This window comes from Schistocerca nitens, chromosome 5, assembly GCF_023898315.1.
Source record: "Schistocerca nitens isolate TAMUIC-IGC-003100 chromosome 5, iqSchNite1.1, whole genome shotgun sequence".
Taxonomy (NCBI): Eukaryota; Metazoa; Arthropoda; class Insecta; order Orthoptera; family Acrididae; genus Schistocerca; species Schistocerca nitens.
Genome location: NC_064618.1, coordinates 195,376,917 through 195,394,982, shown reverse-complemented (window position 1 = coordinate 195,394,982; position 18,066 = coordinate 195,376,917). Strand labels below are relative to the sequence as shown.

At 39.8% G+C, this 18,066-nt stretch overlaps 1 protein-coding gene across 1 annotated transcript in view; it reads left to right on the top strand.

Moving 5' to 3' along the window:
• Positions 1 to 18,066, top strand: part of LOC126260341 (nephrin-like) — a 551,200-nt gene that overhangs the window by 153,374 nt on the left and 379,760 nt on the right. The gene's annotated exons all lie outside the window — the stretch shown is intronic.

The following is an 18,066-nucleotide window of genomic DNA, read 5'->3' as shown; positions in this document are numbered from 1 at the left end:
ATCTTGTTCATGAGCAATGTCCTTTAAAGATGTGGTGATGAAGTTTTCAAAGGCGACTTTCTGAATGTAAGGAACACTGAAATTTTTCTCGAGGTTGCCTTCTGTGTTACTTTTCTCAAGCCCAGCCAGTGCGCGTGACAGTGCGTCGGCAACAATGTTCTCCTTGCCGGGAATCTAGATTATTGTGAAGTGGAATTCTTGCAGAAACAATGCCCAACGTTTTAACCTCTGATGATTTAATTTTGAAGACATAAGAAATTGTAATGCACGATGATCACTGTATACTTTTACGTGCTTACCAGAAAGAAAGAAACGGAATTTGTTAAATGTCCAAACGATAGCTAAAGCTTCTAATTCAGTAACGGAATAATTTTTTTCAGATTTTGTTAGCACTCGGCTAGCAAAAGCAATGGTTTCCTGAACAGTAGTGTCATTTTCTGTGGGTTCTTGAAATAAATGGGCACCAAGACCGACTTTAGAAGAATCCGTGCTAAGGCAGAATTCTTGTGATAGATCTGGATGAGCTAGTATTGGCGCGTTAAGTAGCGATTCTTTCAAAGAATTGAATTCCAACTGTGCTTGTTCGTCCCAGTTCCAAATAGTATTTTTTCCAGTGAGAGAACAAAGTTTTGGTGTAACTAGAATTTGCATATTCAGAAAACGACGGTAAAAATTTACGAGACCTAGAAAACTGCGGACTTGTTTTTTTGTGGATGGAACTGGAATGGCTCTGATTGCTTCTAACTTTTCAGGATCCGGCTGAATGCCTTCAGAAGAAATAATATGTCCCAAAAACTTCACCTTTGTCCTACCGAATTCAGACTTTTCCAAGTTAACTGTAACTGTAATTCCAGATTCTGCAAAAATACGCAATAAACTGTTGATGATGCGATTATGTTGTTCCCATGAGGCTTCTGCTATTAGAATATCATCCACATACAAGGTGAGGTGACGTTTTAAGAATCCAGGTAATATGGAATTTAGCCCGCGAATGAGCGCTGCCGAAGAAATGTTCAAACCAAAAGGAAGTTTCCGAAATTGATAACAAACGCCGAAACAAAGGAAAGATGTGTATTTTCTACATTCTGGATGAAGTTCGATCTGATAAAAGCTGGATCTGAGATCAATAGAAGACAACACTTTTACACCATTAAAATTTTGAAGAAGTTCTTCCAACGTTTGCGGCCTGTGTGTTTCGGGAATGATGATAGTATTGATTTGTTTCGAATCTAAGACAAGCCTGATCGATCCATTTTTCTTCTCAACAACATGTAATGGATTGTTGTATGAGCTTACTGCAGGCTCAATAATGCCCTCGCCAAGCATAGATGGTATTTCTGTTCTAACACGGTCCCTATAATGTGCCGGAATTATGTATGGTCTAACACAAAATTTAGTATGCTCACGAACACGAAATTGGTATTGAAATCCCTTGATTGTTGCTGTTTTGTGAGTAAAAACTGTGTAATGTGCTTGTAAAATCTCAAAAAGGTCTTGCCTATCAGTATCATTACAATTCTCAATTGTTTGAATTTTATTCTGAATTAACTCATTAGTATCAAATGCGCCGTCGATATCATCCCTGTCAGTACTTGCAGAGTGATTGTTAGTGTCAAGTTCCATCGAAAATTCCGAACTGTTGTCTAACAGGAGGTAAAGCCGATTAAATTCTCCGTCATGGTTTAAGAGCCAATCTTCAAATTTCAAAGCTATTGACTTACCTTCTTTCTCTAAACTTATTTCAGCATCGTGAAAGTTTAAGATTGCTTTGTATTCATTCAAAAAGTCTACTCCCAATATAATTTCCGTCGACAATAATGGAACAATAAGAAAGTTCATAGAGAAGCTGTGGCTTTGGCAAAAGAATTCTAAGTTGGTTTGTTGGCGTACATCTACACTTTTTCCAAAGATTGCACCTTGTAATTTAATCTTACGTAACGGAAGTGTGGGGCAATCGTTCGATTTGTTGCATTTGCTAAAGGCTGTTTCAGTAATTACTGAAATGGGACTGCCAGAGTCAAGTACTGCCATAAATTTTACGTCATTTACTGTAATGTGAATCACAGGATATTTAATGTTGTTATGTTTTACGTCGTGTTCCTGGAGTAAGATGTCCCTAATGTCTTCCATTTTTACGTAATTACTAGCTACGGCAGCTGCGTCGTCAGTTTCGTAAGTATGTTTTGTGGCTGCCAGCGATGTGAGTCATTGCCTATGGTCTCTTTGTTGGCGCGCAACATTATTGGGATTTGGAGACCCAACTTCTACAAATTCACCTTGTCGAGAGGGCCCTGCCCTGTTTGAATCCCGCCAGTTATGATGCAATTCAGGTCTGTCGTTACGATCATATCGTCTGTCGTCATGTCGGTAGATTCCATAGTTTCTTTCTTGTCGGTCACGTGGTGGAGAATTTCTCCTGAATCGTAACTGCGCGCTGGACCGTTACGTCAAAAGTTATTCTGTCTCCTTTGATAATTATTATTATGGTTCCCATATTGTCTGTTTCTCTGATTGTCTCTGTGATAGTCATTATTGCGGAGAGGTGATCTTTCCCTGTAATTATTACTACTCTGCCAATGGTTGTCATACGGGTGGTCTGTTTTGGTCACGATTTGTCTTGTGACAATAGCATTGTCGTGTCCAGTTATTATTTCTTTCATCGTGGAATTGCGACGGATGTGACCTGTAATTGTTGTGTTCCTGTTTTCGCGTTCCGCGATTGTCAGTGTCAATTTCTAATTCTTGTAAGAGTTCCTGAAAAGCTTCAATGTCGTCTTTGCAACGTGCTACCAAAATAATATGTCGTAAATGTTCAGGTAATTTGATTAAGCATGCGGAAGAGTTCTGAGGGGCTGTATGGGTTTGACAGGTACTGATTCTTGTGCAACATGTCTTCAAAATATTTCACAAGACTGGAGAATTCAGATTGTTCGAAATGTTTCATCATTATGATGCTATGTTTTACTCGGTCTTGTGTAGCTTGAGACCAATATGCTGAAAGGAAGGCATGATAAAATTCTCCTTCACTGTGACAATCGTGAATGACCGATCGCGTTCTTACAGCTGGTTCATTCTCTAAGTAGCCACACATAAATTCTAATCTGTGCTTCAATGAGAGAATTGATGAAGCCATTCTCGTGGATGAATGTCGTTGCCAGAATTCTTAAATGTTTTGAATTTACGTGTAGTAATGAACAGCTTATAGTCAAAATAATCGTGTCGGGGAGTCGCACATCGCTCATTGTTACTTCGTTTCGGCGGTTCCATCTCAAAATTCAATGCGCCCTGCCAATTTTTTTCATAATTTCCAAAATGTCCTGTGTTATTTATTTGTGGTTGTTCCGTATTTCAATGTCCCTCTTCCCGTACTGGAGCGCGACTGTCCTCTGAAATATGTAATTCTTGTATTACTTGTGCCAACTGATCTTGTACTTCCTGGATTTCCCTTTTGTACTGTGTATTGATTTGATTTTGATTTTGCTTGAATTTTCTAATTTGTTCATACTCTTCAGTGTCAGTGAAGGCTACAGGTCTTGTGTCATTCAGATCATCATCTACCTTCGTAGATGAGTTAGTGAACTGATTTGAAAGTTCGGCTACTTTATCCGATAGTGAAATTATTTCCTCTGTGTGTTTTTCTGAACCAAGTTTCAGAGTGTCCATATGTGTTGAAATCGTATCTACTGTGTCCTTTAAGTTTTCCTGAGTTTTTGCAAGTTGCATAACCGAATTGGTAGATGCAACTGAGTCAATTTTAGCTTGCAAAGTCTCATGATTTTCATGAGCAATAGTTTGCAGTTCTTTTATGGCTGCTTCTGATTCTGTAATGCATTTTCATGCCGCGAAAAAATAGGTTGAAAATGCTCACAAATTTGTGTTTTTACGTCATTACAGACTTTTTGACATTTCGATTCAATGTTATATAACTCATTAGTTAAATCTTCACGTGTTTGTTCAAGCGTGGTATCTAACTTCCGAAGATTTTGTTCCATTGTGTCTAACTTTTGCAGCTTTTGCTGTGTTTGTCTCTGGTGTTGTTCCATTGTGTCTAACTTTTGAAGATTTTGTTCCATTTTGTCTAACTTTTGAAGCTTTTGCTGTGTTTGTCTCTGATTTTGTTCCATCGTGTCTAACTATTGAAGATTTTGTTCCATTGTGTCTAACTTTTGTAGCCTTTGTGCCATTTGTTGCATTAACTGTAATAACAATGTACTGGTGTGTGAAACATGTTCCTCAGTGCTATTCGGCAGTGCATTTGAACCGACAATATTCGCATTTAGAAAAGCAGAAAATGTATCTTGACTTATTTGAGAAAACGGTGGGGACGCAAATATTATATATATATATATATATATATATATATATATATATATATATATATATATATATATATAGCAGTTCATGACATCCAGTCTTACAAATTTCAAAACTCCGCCATTTCTCTCCCCACATCCACCACTGCTGGCGGTTCACCTCCAACTGCGCAACGCTACGCGCTGTTAACAGCCAACTGCCCAACACTACAATGGCAAATTCCAACAATGCCACCCAGCCACAGACTGCACACAGCACAGCCAGTGATTTTCATACAGAGCGCTACGTGGCGTTACCATTAAAAAAACCTAGACAGCCTACTTATAATCATTATCGAGTACAATGTTCTTAGACCATTATATCATTTTGCTGTGTATTGTGCAGGATGCGGAATACATATTTAAAAACATTTTTTTATGACTGAGGTAAGAATTTGGTATCATTTATATCACTGTTAATCAGACGTGTTGGACTGTGTATTGTCATCCTCCACAGTACGAAGTATACAAATATCTAAGAACATTGTACTCCAAAGTGCCGTGAAGGCCAAAATCTAGATTGTAGAGGAGAAAAATATAGTAATAGAGTCTAATTTCGGTGTATTCTTTCAAAAAAAGTTCTTTAGCTTCGCATAATGCTGCAGAAAGTAGAGGGATGAACATAGATGAGAGACAGGGGTGAACTAGTTCGAAGCATGTGACCAAAGGTTTCCCCATCGCAACGTTATGGGAAAGTATCTTTTCCCTCAGCGAAAGACATTATGATGTTTCACCGTGAATAGTAATGAACGTTTTATCAGCATGCAAACCAAACAAATATGTACGTCGAATCTATTTGGTCCCTAGGTTGTGGCAGAGGCGTTTGCATCCGGCTCTTTCAACGTGAAACCGCTACTCATTGTTCAAGTGTCTACGCCCGCATCTCGTGGTCGTGCGGTAGCGTTCTCGCTTCCCACGCCCGGGTTCCCGGGTTCGATTCCCCGCGGGGTCAGGGATTTTCTCTGCCTCGTGATGGCTGGGTGTTGTGTGCTGTCCTTAGGTTAGTTAGGTTCAAGTAGTTCTAAGTTCTAGGGGACTGATGACCATAGATGTTAAGTCCCATAGTGCTCAGAGCCATTTCAAGTGTCTACGCTTGGAGTATGAAAACTAATACAACATTTCTGGTATCCATTCTGAAGTTACATATGAATATTCTAGATGTACCCTGATATGGCGAGAGGTGGGAACACATAATGCATCCAGGAACACACATGATCTTTTCGGTGGTACAAATGTTACTGTGTCGGCGTGCATAATACTTCATTGGCGTACTGACCTCCAAATCGTTCAACACGGTTTACTCATCCGTCATCGTTAATGTGACATTGTACTCCGCCCTCATGTGCGTCGTTTCAGGGGTGCATTCGCCCCTGACTTAATTTTTATGGATGACAATCTGCGATCGCGGGGATCGACGGAGGTAGAGGAGCTTTTAGAGCAGTTGGATAACAAGAGCACAGAAACGTAAAATAAACTCCTCAAAAATTATTTTCTATTAATGCAAGACGTAATTTTCCACTACCGCAAAAGATAAATTTTCAGTATCGCTAAATTAAATTGATATTTGCAGATTATATAAATTTTGTAAATCCGCGTTCATTCTATCCCATCCTGTGCACATAACTATTACGGTTTGTAGATGACGCTAGATTGAAGACTGTTTCCTTACTCTATGGTTGCAGGTGGAAGTTACTGTAGATGGTGTTGACCAAGATAGGGTATGCTGTGTTCGGTACTGTGCTGGGTACCTCCAAGTACACAATCAGAAGTTATTGCGTTACGTGGGCAGTGGGAACGAAATCTCGACTGTTGTAGCGAAGTGCTTTTATCTGTCCCTTGTCGTTTGAAGTGATTAAACAATCGACGTCATATATATGTTTCGAAATGTGCAGTTGATTGTATTATTGGTAAGGACAAATCCAAATGTTGAAAGCAGCGTAAAATGAGGTCATGTGAGACTTAGTGGAGGTGCACGGAGAAGAATTCTGTCGGATTAACGTGGAATTGAGTGAAATAGAGTACTTAACAGACAGCCATATTCATGGAAACAAAAGCGTTAGGCTGATTGACTTTTCACGGTCGGGGTTCATATTCACGTAGAGTTTTTTAAAGGACATCGTATTCGCCATTGTTTGTAGAAATTATTTATTTCACAATTTGAATTTCGGCCGTTGGGTTATTTTCAAGTGGTGCTGCAAAAGATTTAGCATCAGTATATTTATGCATGCTCGACGATTGTCAAGTCTGACATGTTCTGAAGCTAAACCTTTTGCAATAACACTTGAGAACGATCCAAAATCCGAAATTGCAGTTCTAAAATAAATAGTTTTCACAGTCAACAGCGAATGTGTAGTCTTTTAAAAAAGCATTATTGAATCACATTAATTGCAGTTCTAAAATAAATAAATTCCACAGTCGTAGACGAATGTGGTAGCCCTTTAAAAAAGCATATTTGAATCAAATGTTACGCAGAATAACTGCAAAAGCAAAGCGTGTGCAAAACTAACGTTACAACCTAGTAAAACAATACGAGCAAAATTATCCATGTCAGCTAGCAATGAAATACAGAAAAATGAGATAGCAAATTTTCGTTTGTATCTGTATAGAACACATAGAAAACAGCTTCCCCCACATTCTTGTACTGCATAGGAGGAATTAAAATAGTCAAACACCTTAGATATTTTAACAAATCGAAGCGAAAGTTTCTGCTTCATACGCCTGGAAAGTAACATAGTATTTATCAATTTTGAACAAAATCTGCATTTCTATGAATAATGTACGTACTGCATTTGAAGATGGGACATTTTGCGTCTTACCAAAATAGTTCCATCAGCCTTACACGTTACATACAGATGCTGCCTCGGCGTGTGTCCCTGTAGGCTTTTGTTGAACGTTATCAAAATCTGTATCAGCCTGTAACGCTATTGGAAAAGTATTCATAGTTTATGCTCTAAAAATTTAATCCTGAGACGTGTGGTGGCACAGAAATTGCTCTCAAGTGTTAACATTAAAGCCTGCAATTTTGAATTAGGTCGGGGGTGGTATCGACAGATACTCGAATTTATACTTCGTTCTGAGTATACCAATCCTGAATCAGAAGTCGGATACTTAGTGAAATATGTTTGGTCTCAGATTTCCACCCCAAATCACAGTCGGGGATGCGTTCTTAGAGTTGCATATTGCTGCTCCAAATGACAATCAGTTAAATTATTTTCTAGGCTACTTACTTGGTTCAAATGGCTCTGAGCACTATGGGACTCAACTGCTGAGGTCATTAGTCCCCTAGAACGTAGAACTAGTTAAACCTAACTAACCTAAGGACATCACAAACATCCATGCCCGAGGCAGGATTCGAACCTGCGACCGTAGCGGTCTTGCGGTTCCAGACTGCAGCGCCTTTAACCGCACGGCCACTTCGGCCGGCCTACTTACTTGAAAACTGTGTAAGTGGAGATGTTAAATTTCCCCCCCCCCCCCATTTAAGGCCCAGTATACTATCAGATGAAATCGGAACTACAAATAGTGAGGAGTCGTTTCATCGAAATTTAAAACAAGTATTTTTCAAACCCAAGTTCACGGAGGCCTGAAATCAATTTCGAAGTGAATCTTACCTGTGCCTTAGCACAGTACATTATAAAAGAAAAATAAATAGACGTGACCGTAAAAATTATCGTGTTACTATTGAATTGTGGGACAAATATCAGCATGGTGAACTATCGTTACTGGAGTACGTGAAAAGAATTACATATCGTTTCTAGCTTATCCCACTCTATACGACAAGTGTTTCACCGGGGCAAGCAGTGTGCTGCACTGCCATTTTTGAAAGTAAGCTGTTGCAGTCGTAATTTCTCATATTTTGCGGTAGAGATATGTGAAACTTCGTAGAGACATGGGAAACTTCGCATAAATGAAAATGTGATTTCTGCGGTAAAGCTAGACTGTCTTACGGAAATGCAATCCACGCTTAGAACGAGAGGATATTTGGCGAATGGTCTGGTCTGCCCCTTCTTTCGTCTTACATGTCAACAACCGTCCAGCAGTAGGCAACCGCATTGTTTAAGGAATGGAACTGTTGACCTCAACAACTCCTTAGCAACCTTGTAGCCTGCATGGCAGCACGTTGTAGAGCATTAATTTCCGCCCGTGACGATCACACTCCTATTAAGAACACTGTTCTGCATTATGTAATGTCCAGGGGACGATCATAAATCGCGTCGACTTCAGTGTAATTACTGTATTTGAAAAAAAAAGTGTCATTTCTGTTCATGTCACTGCGCACTTCTTTCAATTTACCTTCTGTACAACCCTTACTAAGCAGTTAGTAGCATATAAAATAATTGACGGAGTAGTGTGTATCAGATCATACGCAAACTCTCCGATAAAGTAGGCTGGTTTTAGGCAGTTAGCGCGTCTGAACATGAGAGAAGCTGGAGATAAGGAGACACAGATATACCCTTGACAAGCATCTTTTAACAGAAATCACCCGTATCATGTAGAGTGTGAAGTTTCACATTCTGTTAAAAAAAGCAGAAAGATGACGCTATAGGAAATACTGCAAATCTGACGCAGAATTCCACCTTAGTATTTAATGACCATCGTCAGCTTCCCCTTTTCCCCTCTGTTCAATAAAGTTTAATTTATACAGACAGTAGATTACAATTGTAAATTGAACTTTAATTTTCACCTTAAATGTAACTCCATATTAAAAGAATAACGGAAACAAAACTTTAATTTCTTCTTTTGGTTAAATGAAACCGTTTCTGCTTGACGTGGAAACTTAGTGTTTTTCTACGTAAACACTCCACGTGTTATATCTCGTTTCTTCTGTATATAATAATATCTCTCTATGACGCGCGTCATTTTATCTGTGTTTGCGGCATTCTGTTGTCATTTGACGATGACCTACGTAGCCGAAAGCAAGTTAAAGACCGAAAAAATTCACTTATAATAATGAATTATGGCTAGGTCCGCCTTTTTCCCAGTACTGTATTTATTGATTTATATTAACACCCAAACATCTTTCACCACAGCTGTGGCATCCTCAGTGAGTTTTTCGTTTTACATTTCCCATTATTTTAGATTTTATGTGTTCTGTGGCAGCCAACCGAAATCAGCCACATGTCTAAATTAGTACACCACATCATCATTATAGTGTTTGACAAGTCCAGATCTGTGACAAGTTTGTTTTCATCTGCCGAAAAGTGTTTTTGCGTAGCTGTGCTGACGTTTATTTCCACTAATTTGTGATTATAGGATCTTGCTATGTTGCAATACCGTTGACACTGCACAAATTAATGTTTCTGATGGCCTTCCGACTGCAGACTATTAGGAAGGTGTTTCTTATTTGATTCTAGCTTGCTATTATTTAAAAAATAGACAAGTCAGAATGCGAGCCTGACATTCGTAAATAAGTTGATTGTAACCTAAGAAAAAGTCTGACCTCTGGTTGTTGGGGGAACGCGTATGGAAAAGCCATGTGTTAAAAGCCTCCCAGCGAGAGCCGAGGCTGCGTGTCTGTTCTAACGTTTAAAGCCATTGTATGCTGCAGCAGCCACAGATGTATTTCAAGAGAACAATAAAATCCAGCAACAAGTGGGATATCTCTTTCACGTGGACAATGTGGCTTTTTGTAACAAAAGGTTGTATAGGGCAATGCTCGTAAAGAAAACCGCAGTCTGCCTAATTCAGCTGCCAGACAATTGGAAAGCAGCCTTTATTCTTGATAGAACGACACATTGTTAACCCGCATAAAGGTCTCTGAACCTACGCCAGATGATGTCTCGCTCTGCGAGATACAATAACGCTCATCCGCCAGCAGACGCGTTCATATTTTGTGCAGCCATTGGCAAGCCGTAGTAGTTTACGCGAGTGCAAATTGAAGCCTTTCTACGCCTCGACATTAAATGTCTAGTTTTACAAACTACGTCTGCCTCTCCCTAACATCACTGTCCACCTTTGTCAGTCTCGCCGCCCGTAGAACGTAAAGCACTAATTTTCCCCTCTACCTTTCCTGACCTCACTTCTGTATACTTTAATTCCCTGCACGATGGCAACATCAGTAACATATGAATTAATTTTAAAATAACACGCTAAATAGCCCCTTGGCCTTAACATAAAGCACATGTCCTCGAGCCATTTCTGTAAATACGTTTCATGGAAGTCATGTACGAAAAAAAAGTAACAGCTCATTGAACCTATTTCCTGTACGACCAGCATACATCAATGAGAATAGTAAACACGCGAGAGCGTGCTGTTCTCAATATCGGCTCAGGTATTACATATCGCGCATACTAAGCGGATTACATTCACGCTCCGTCGACGCCGTTGCAACCTTCTGCTGATAGAAGGTTCGGAATTGTAGCGTGTAATACACTCAAACGCCATAAAACTGGTATAGGTATGCGTATTCAAATACCGAGACATGTAAACAGGAAGAATACGGCGCTGCGGTCGGCAACGCCTGTATAAGACAAGTGTCTGGCGTAGTTGTTTGATAAGTTAATGCAGCTACAAGGGCAGGTTACAAATATTTAAGTTATTTTGAATGTGTTGTTATAGTCGGTTCACGAATGATGGGTCACAGCATCTCTGAGGTAGCGAGGAAGTGGGGATTTTTCCGTTCGACCATTTGACAAGAGTACCGTGAATATCAGAAATATGGTAAAACATCAAATCTCCGACATCGCCGGAAAAAGATCCTTAAGAACGGGACAAACGACGACTGAAGAGAATCGTTCAATATGACTGAAGTGCAACCCTCCCTCAAACAGCCAGATTTCAATGCCGGGCCATCATCGTGTGTCAGTGGACGAACCATTCAAAGAAACATCATCGATATTTGCTTCCGGAGCCGAGGGCCGAACGTGTATCCTTGATGATTGCGCGACGCAAAGCCTTAAGCCTCTCCTGGGCCCGTCAACACCGATATTGGATAGTTGATGACTGGAAACACGTTCCCTGATCGGACGAGTATCGTTTCAGATCGTATCGAGCGGATGGACGTGTACGGGTATGGAGAGAACCTCATGAATCCATGGACCCTGCATGTCAACAGGGAGACTGTTCAGGCTGGTGGGGGTCTGTGATGGTGTGGGCCGGGTGCAGCTGGAGTGATATGGACCCCTGATACTTCTATATACGACTATGACAGGTAACATGTACTTCAGCATCCGGTCTGATCACCTGCATCCATTCATGTCTATTGTGCATTCCAGCCGACTTGGACGATTCCAGCAGGACAATGCGACACCCCACGCGTCTAGAATTGCTACATAGTGGCTCCAAGAACACTCTTCTGGTTTAAGCACTTCCACTGTCTACCAAAATCCCCAGACATGAACTTCATTGAGCATATCTCGGATGCTTCGCAACGTGCTTTTCAGAAGAGATCTCCAGCCCTCGTACTCTTACGAATTTATGGACAGCCCTGTAGGATTCACGGTGTCACTTCCCTCCAGCACTACTTCAGATATTAGTCGAGTCCATGCTACGTCGTGTTGTGGCACTTCTGTGGGTTCGCGTGTGCCCTACACATATTAGGCAAATGTAACAGTTCCTTTGGCTCTTCATTGTATATAGGTTTTCACGTAACTGCGACGCTGCGTGAGAAAGAGCTTGCTGCAGTCTAGTTCGCAACAGTAGAAATGATGCCTTCCATTGAAATCCGTGCTCCGTGATGATTGCATCGGCATCAGGAATGCGCGATGTTGTGTTGTTCACGCTCGTAATGTAGGAGACCGTCTTGCTAATCTAAACATGTGTCAAACAAACCACCGTCGCAGTTTACTGAAGTCAATACAATCATCACCGTACACAGCTTTCATTCTCCGATGGATTTTATTTGGTGGCACGTTTTCCGTGTCTGGAAAGAGATTTCAGCACTGTTTCTCACGTGTCGACGTACTTACGTAACTCACCGCCGTGTTACACGCTACAATACGGAGCCCTCTAACGGCGGAGCGAAGTGCGTGAGCGAAGTGGAAAATTCGACTGGATAATACGCACGACATGTAGTAACGTATCTGATACTGAGTGCAGATTAAAAATGTAGGAGGAACTGCTTCTTGCACGTCCTGTAGTGTTTCATTCGAGTCTAAATACGAAAGAAATTATGAAATTCCCCTCGTTTCCCACAGTTAATATAAAACTTTACTCGGGTCAGAAGTGAACAGCTGATCATACATCAGGTTGTAGTTCCTCGGTGACAGCAATCACGGCGACAGATTGGCTGTAAATATGGATAGGTAGCACTATCTACATTCGGTTATGTAGTAGACTCACACGCATTTGGTTTCACAAGTTTTACTTCCAGAAACATCAAACTCCTTTCACTGAGCCATTTGTGGCCAGCCAATGTCTTAATTACGTAATTACGTCTCATTTACCAGGTATATACACACTGCACCTTCTAACTGTACGTTAATAGTCACTGTGCGGTATAACCTAATCAACGATAAAATAAGAGAAATCAGGGCTCGTACAGAAAAACTTAAATGATCCTTTTTCCCGCGTGCCGTTCGAGAGTGGAACGTTAGAGAGACAGGTTGAAGGTGGTTCATTGAACGCTCTGCCAGGCACTTTATTGTGTATAGCAGCGTAATCACGTAAATGTAGATGTAGAAGCAGATAGTAGTCTTACAAACATGAACAATAGTGTTGCACGTTTGTATTAATCAGTAATCATTGATAATTGTCTAACTTCACTGTCCGTCTTCATATTCACGCTAACACATCATTGCACCATTGCATTATTGCTGTTTTGACTGGAAAGGGTTCCATCCTCGAAATCTCGGAACAGACTGACTTGAAAATTGATTCAGGTCCAGTGCTTTTATAGCTTTGCAAAAATGACTACTGAAGTATCACATTGTTAAATACGAAATTTCGAGAATTTACAATTAGAATTTTACATCTCAAATTAATTGAATAGTGCAGAAAAGTTGGTTTTGGTCTAAACTCTACGTTACAATAAGAATCTTAACTGAAGTAAACCTTCTTAATGACAAAAACTGTTAAAATAGGTAAATAAACAATAACAAACATAAGAATGTTGACTAATTTGAAACTAATTAAGAGCTGATGTTTCTACCATGTTTTGGAAATTAGCTTCATGCATTATTTGAGCACTTCTCTAGGCTGCTTTTTTTAACTTTACCAGTATTATAGTATTTACACCCGTTTACATGTCTACAATGTTACTGGAATAGGAAATAATTACTGTTACTTAATTGAACTGAGCTTTAACAAAACTAGTTACTTTAAATTGTTCAAATTAATTATAAACTTATTCTGACTAATGTAATGACCTTATACTCGGAATTACAGAGTGTCAGCTCTATCATTTGGCACATCTCTTGCTAACACCAACTCTAATTAAGAAATCAAAAACAAATTTCTGTCAGGAGGCAAATAACAAAACAAAAGGGGAATGGGTCACAGATTGCTTTGCTCTAGTGGAGTTGGTTTTATCCTGCTTGTAGGAACAGAAAGAAAAAAAGAGTATTCGCTATAACTGTTAGATAAGACGGTAAATGCCTTCACAGAAAAATGCAGTTGTCTATGGAACCACGATTCTACGCAGACGTGCACTTCTTCGTACGAAGCAAATCGACGGCCTGGAACGTCTTTCTTAAGCGCTCCCACAACGTGTAAATCACATGGAAACATATCGCGACTGTATGGAGGATGTGTGTTTCCCAGCGAAACTTCTGCAGTAGGGTCGATACAGCCTTGGGAACGTGTGGGTGGACGAAGAGGTGCACCCCTGGATATAATCTGGGTTCCGTAGGCAAAAGAAAAAATGTTTCCGTGAAGGTACTGACTATGTTATCTAACTAAGGAATAAGGGTATTAAGATTTCTGGCCACTTCGAGAACAGAAGACACCAGGGAGATTATAAAGATTATGCTTTCTTACCAACAGCTGAAAAAATAAATTGAAAATATTTCAAAAGTTTTGTAAAATTATTTATCTGAAGATAAGAAATAAAAGAGTTTAGAAAAAAATTTGGTACTGCTCTCAGTGATGCTTGAAAGCATGTAAAGCAAATGAGGTGCCGACTGAGAACTTAAAGTTCAATGTTCAACTTACAATTTTAAAGAGTTGGGATTGGGGTTGGGTTGTTTGGGGAAAGAGACCGGAAAGCGAGGTCATCGGTCTCAGCGGATTAGGGAAGGACGTGGAAGGAAGCGGGACGGGCCCTTTCAAAGGAACCATCCCGGTATTTGCCTGGAGCGATTTAGGGAAATCAAAGAAAACGTGAATCAGAAAGGCCGGACGCGGGATAGAACCGTCGTCCTTCCAAATGCCAGTCCAGTGTGCTAACCACTACGCCAACCTCGCTCGGTTTTTAAAGAGTTCAGGAGGATATTTATCAGGTGGATTATGTAGACCATGCAATGTACTGGTGTGTGATCTTGACATAATTCTGTCCTCTATGCCCGCTGGTGTAAAACAGTTCCATCTGTTCTTCAGTTTAAAAGTTCTTCGTTAGAGTTTCATAGAAATATCAGGAAAGAGGAAGGTGTATTCCCAATCGGTACCTAATTTGCTGTACATGATTCAAAGATGAAGCAAATGTTTCTCTAATCTATTTTACTTTCAGTTTTAGATAAATCATTTCAGAGAACACTTGTTTTATTTCCCTAAAACTTTTAATGAGTCACTGAAGAGCTAAAATATTATTATGAATCTATTAATAATACTTGCTTCATTAGGGATAATCAGAATATGAATGAGAGTAACGTTATGCAGAGTTAATTATAATTTATTTTACAGACGAACCTTATACAAAGTTGTAGGCCGATTTTACATTGTTTTACAGTATTATCTAAAGTTCATTGTAAAGAAGTAGTTGCGTCACGTCATGTTCAAAAATCACTTCCATCAAGTTAAACGCGATTAGGTAGATTTTATGATCTTATGTAGCTGGATTATGTTAACGTTTCGCTTCATCAGTTCCTTTCCTGTCTTTATATAAATTTCGTTTCGGAAATCATTCCAGAGGTAGTTTTGATGTCAACGTTTGAAGTCTGCATATGGTCAGCAAGCGAAACAGCTCTTTGGTTGAGGGATTATACTCGAGTTGCGAGGATCATAATTCAAACTACCACCCTATCCTTTACCAAATTCAATACAGATTTACATTTTCCGTACGTTTTGTTCGATTTGACCTCCAATAACATTTCCTTTGATAGTAGGCTCATACACAACGTTCCATCTACACGTACTGCGACGACCATAGCATACTTTCATTATTATTGTGCTATATCTTAAGCTGGGAAATCTGGTAGCTTTAGAACCTGAGTGTCAGCTGATACTATACTAACACTGACATCACCATCCTAACTGGGAGCATTGTACAGGGAATTTCAGGATATTCTGTGACTTTTGTCGGAAAGTGACGTCTGCAAATACTCTACAATAATTTTCAGGTGGTAATAGCCCTCGTTCATCAAGCTTCTAGTAAAAAATTGTTAGTATCTCTTTTACGTATAGAACCAAAAGTGGCAACAACCTGGAATTTATCTAGCTTCTCCTCTTATAATCGATGCGCCCCCAAGATCAACCTTGTGTGTATTTGATGTCCTTCACTTGAAGTACCCACATGCTGACCTGGAACTTGCTTTATCTGTATCTGAACTAGCCTCATGTGTTTCGAAACTCAGGCTTCTAACTGAAACGATATTTTTAAGTATCGTGATGTGCTCTCAATATCATTTGTTTTATGTAATTGTCAGTTTCTGAAAATGGTTATACCCCATACCATATCAAAATATGATATTGCTTTCACTGTCATTCTTTCGACAGTAAGACATTTACATCATTAAAAATCCAACGTAAAATGCATTCCGTAGCTGTAGCCGTACCAAACGTGATATTTGCATGTATTTTTTTACTAAGGCTGTTGCTTACAGAACGCTATTTTGTAAACATATCACGCAGCCCGCACAAAGAACTTTCGCGTCGATGTTTAGCGTTTGCGAACAGTGTCGTTTTTCAAATTACGTACAAAACACTTAGAGACTCATTGAAACTACAGATATATCTGAGCACAACATATTAATAGTTGTATAAGAATTATACTATTCGTAAAGAGCATTGGAAAAGATATTAGTCATCTAGACTGAAGCTCGAACAAACAGTAAATGTCATCTTTGACAGCGTAGTGCTAATGCAGATAAAAAGATAATACGTTGGACAGAAAATAAATGTGAAGGGGGCAACTTTTCTCCTGTGTTTCACCTAGCCTTTAATTTAGGCAATCAGTCCTCTGACCGCTTCGAGGCGGCACCGCATTGTTATCTCTTGTACAAAGACCTCTGCATTTCAAAGCACTTCCACTCAACATTCTCAGTTTTTTCTTAAATTTAGTACTGAGCAAAATGGCGCAGTGGTCAGCACACTGGACTCGCATACGGGAGAACGGCGGTTCAAACCAGCGCCGGTCATCTTGATTTATGTTTTCTGTGATTTCCCTAAATCGCCTCAGGCAAATACGGGCATAATTCCTTTGAAATGGCACGGCCGATTTCCTTCGATGGGACCGATGACATCCCTGTTTGGTTCCTTCCCCCAAACCAACGAACCAACCAGATTTAGTGCTGTTGAAGAGTGAATTGTTTAAGAGAAATGTCCAGAAGGATCAACCTGGAAAGAAGCGAGATGATGAAGTACTAAGGAATAATGCGTTCCGTTTGAAGTTTGTCATAGATAGAAAGACAATGAATGACGCAATAAGCAATTCAGTTGAAGAGGTATGGACATCTTCAAAAAGGTCAACAGAGAAGTTGGACAGACAGACACAGGTACACCGAAAGTAGTTGTGTAAAACCGAAAATATGATTCAGTTGATCGACAAAAAAAGAATGTAAAAGAAAGTTGCACAGGAGAGAGAGTGGGAAATACCGCAGTGTTAGTCACTTACGAATGAAATTATTAGGAACTACAGGGAATCAAAAGCGAAGTAGCTCTAGGAAAAAAGTAAAAAAGAATCGAAAAAGAAATTGTATTTTGCAGGACTGGTGCAATTTTTTTTTCTCGAATCACCGGTCTCTCCGCTGATTCGATGCGGCCAAGCACGATTTCCTGTTCTTTACCAACCTCTTAATCACAGAGTAGAATTCTAACCAAAGGTCCTCAATTAACTGTTAGGGCGGTGTCGTCTCAATCACGATAGCGCAACATCGCTGGTACTCGCAGCCGGAATATTACAAAAATATTACTTAATTGCTCATCTGAACTGTAAATGTTTGTATTGTGATGTGAACGAAGTATTCCCGCTTTTGCCCTGTGTTACGGTTATTTGTTCCTCTGATCACCTTGAGCTAGGGTTGAAGCTCTTCCACATGTGCATGTGACTATGTGATATATGAGGTAGATGTGGATGAATAGTCACGAAATATCACCTCAGAATGGATAGTCCTACCAAGCGCAGTTCCACAGACTTTGCACAGTAATGTTCCGGGTCGAATATTCACAACTTTATTTACGTTTCTGTAATGTTTAAAATAAACTGGAGAAGGGGTTACGGCATTTGTAACTAAAGTTATACTGGAGCATTTTTCAGGTATTGTTACAGCTGGTGAAATTATATTCAGTATAGATAATCTGTATTCAAAGAGTATCCCTGTACCTCCTTTCCCTTATTATAGACAATACTAACAGTTTTTGGTGGAGGCGAACCACTGTTTTGTCGTCAGAGGATGTAGAGAAC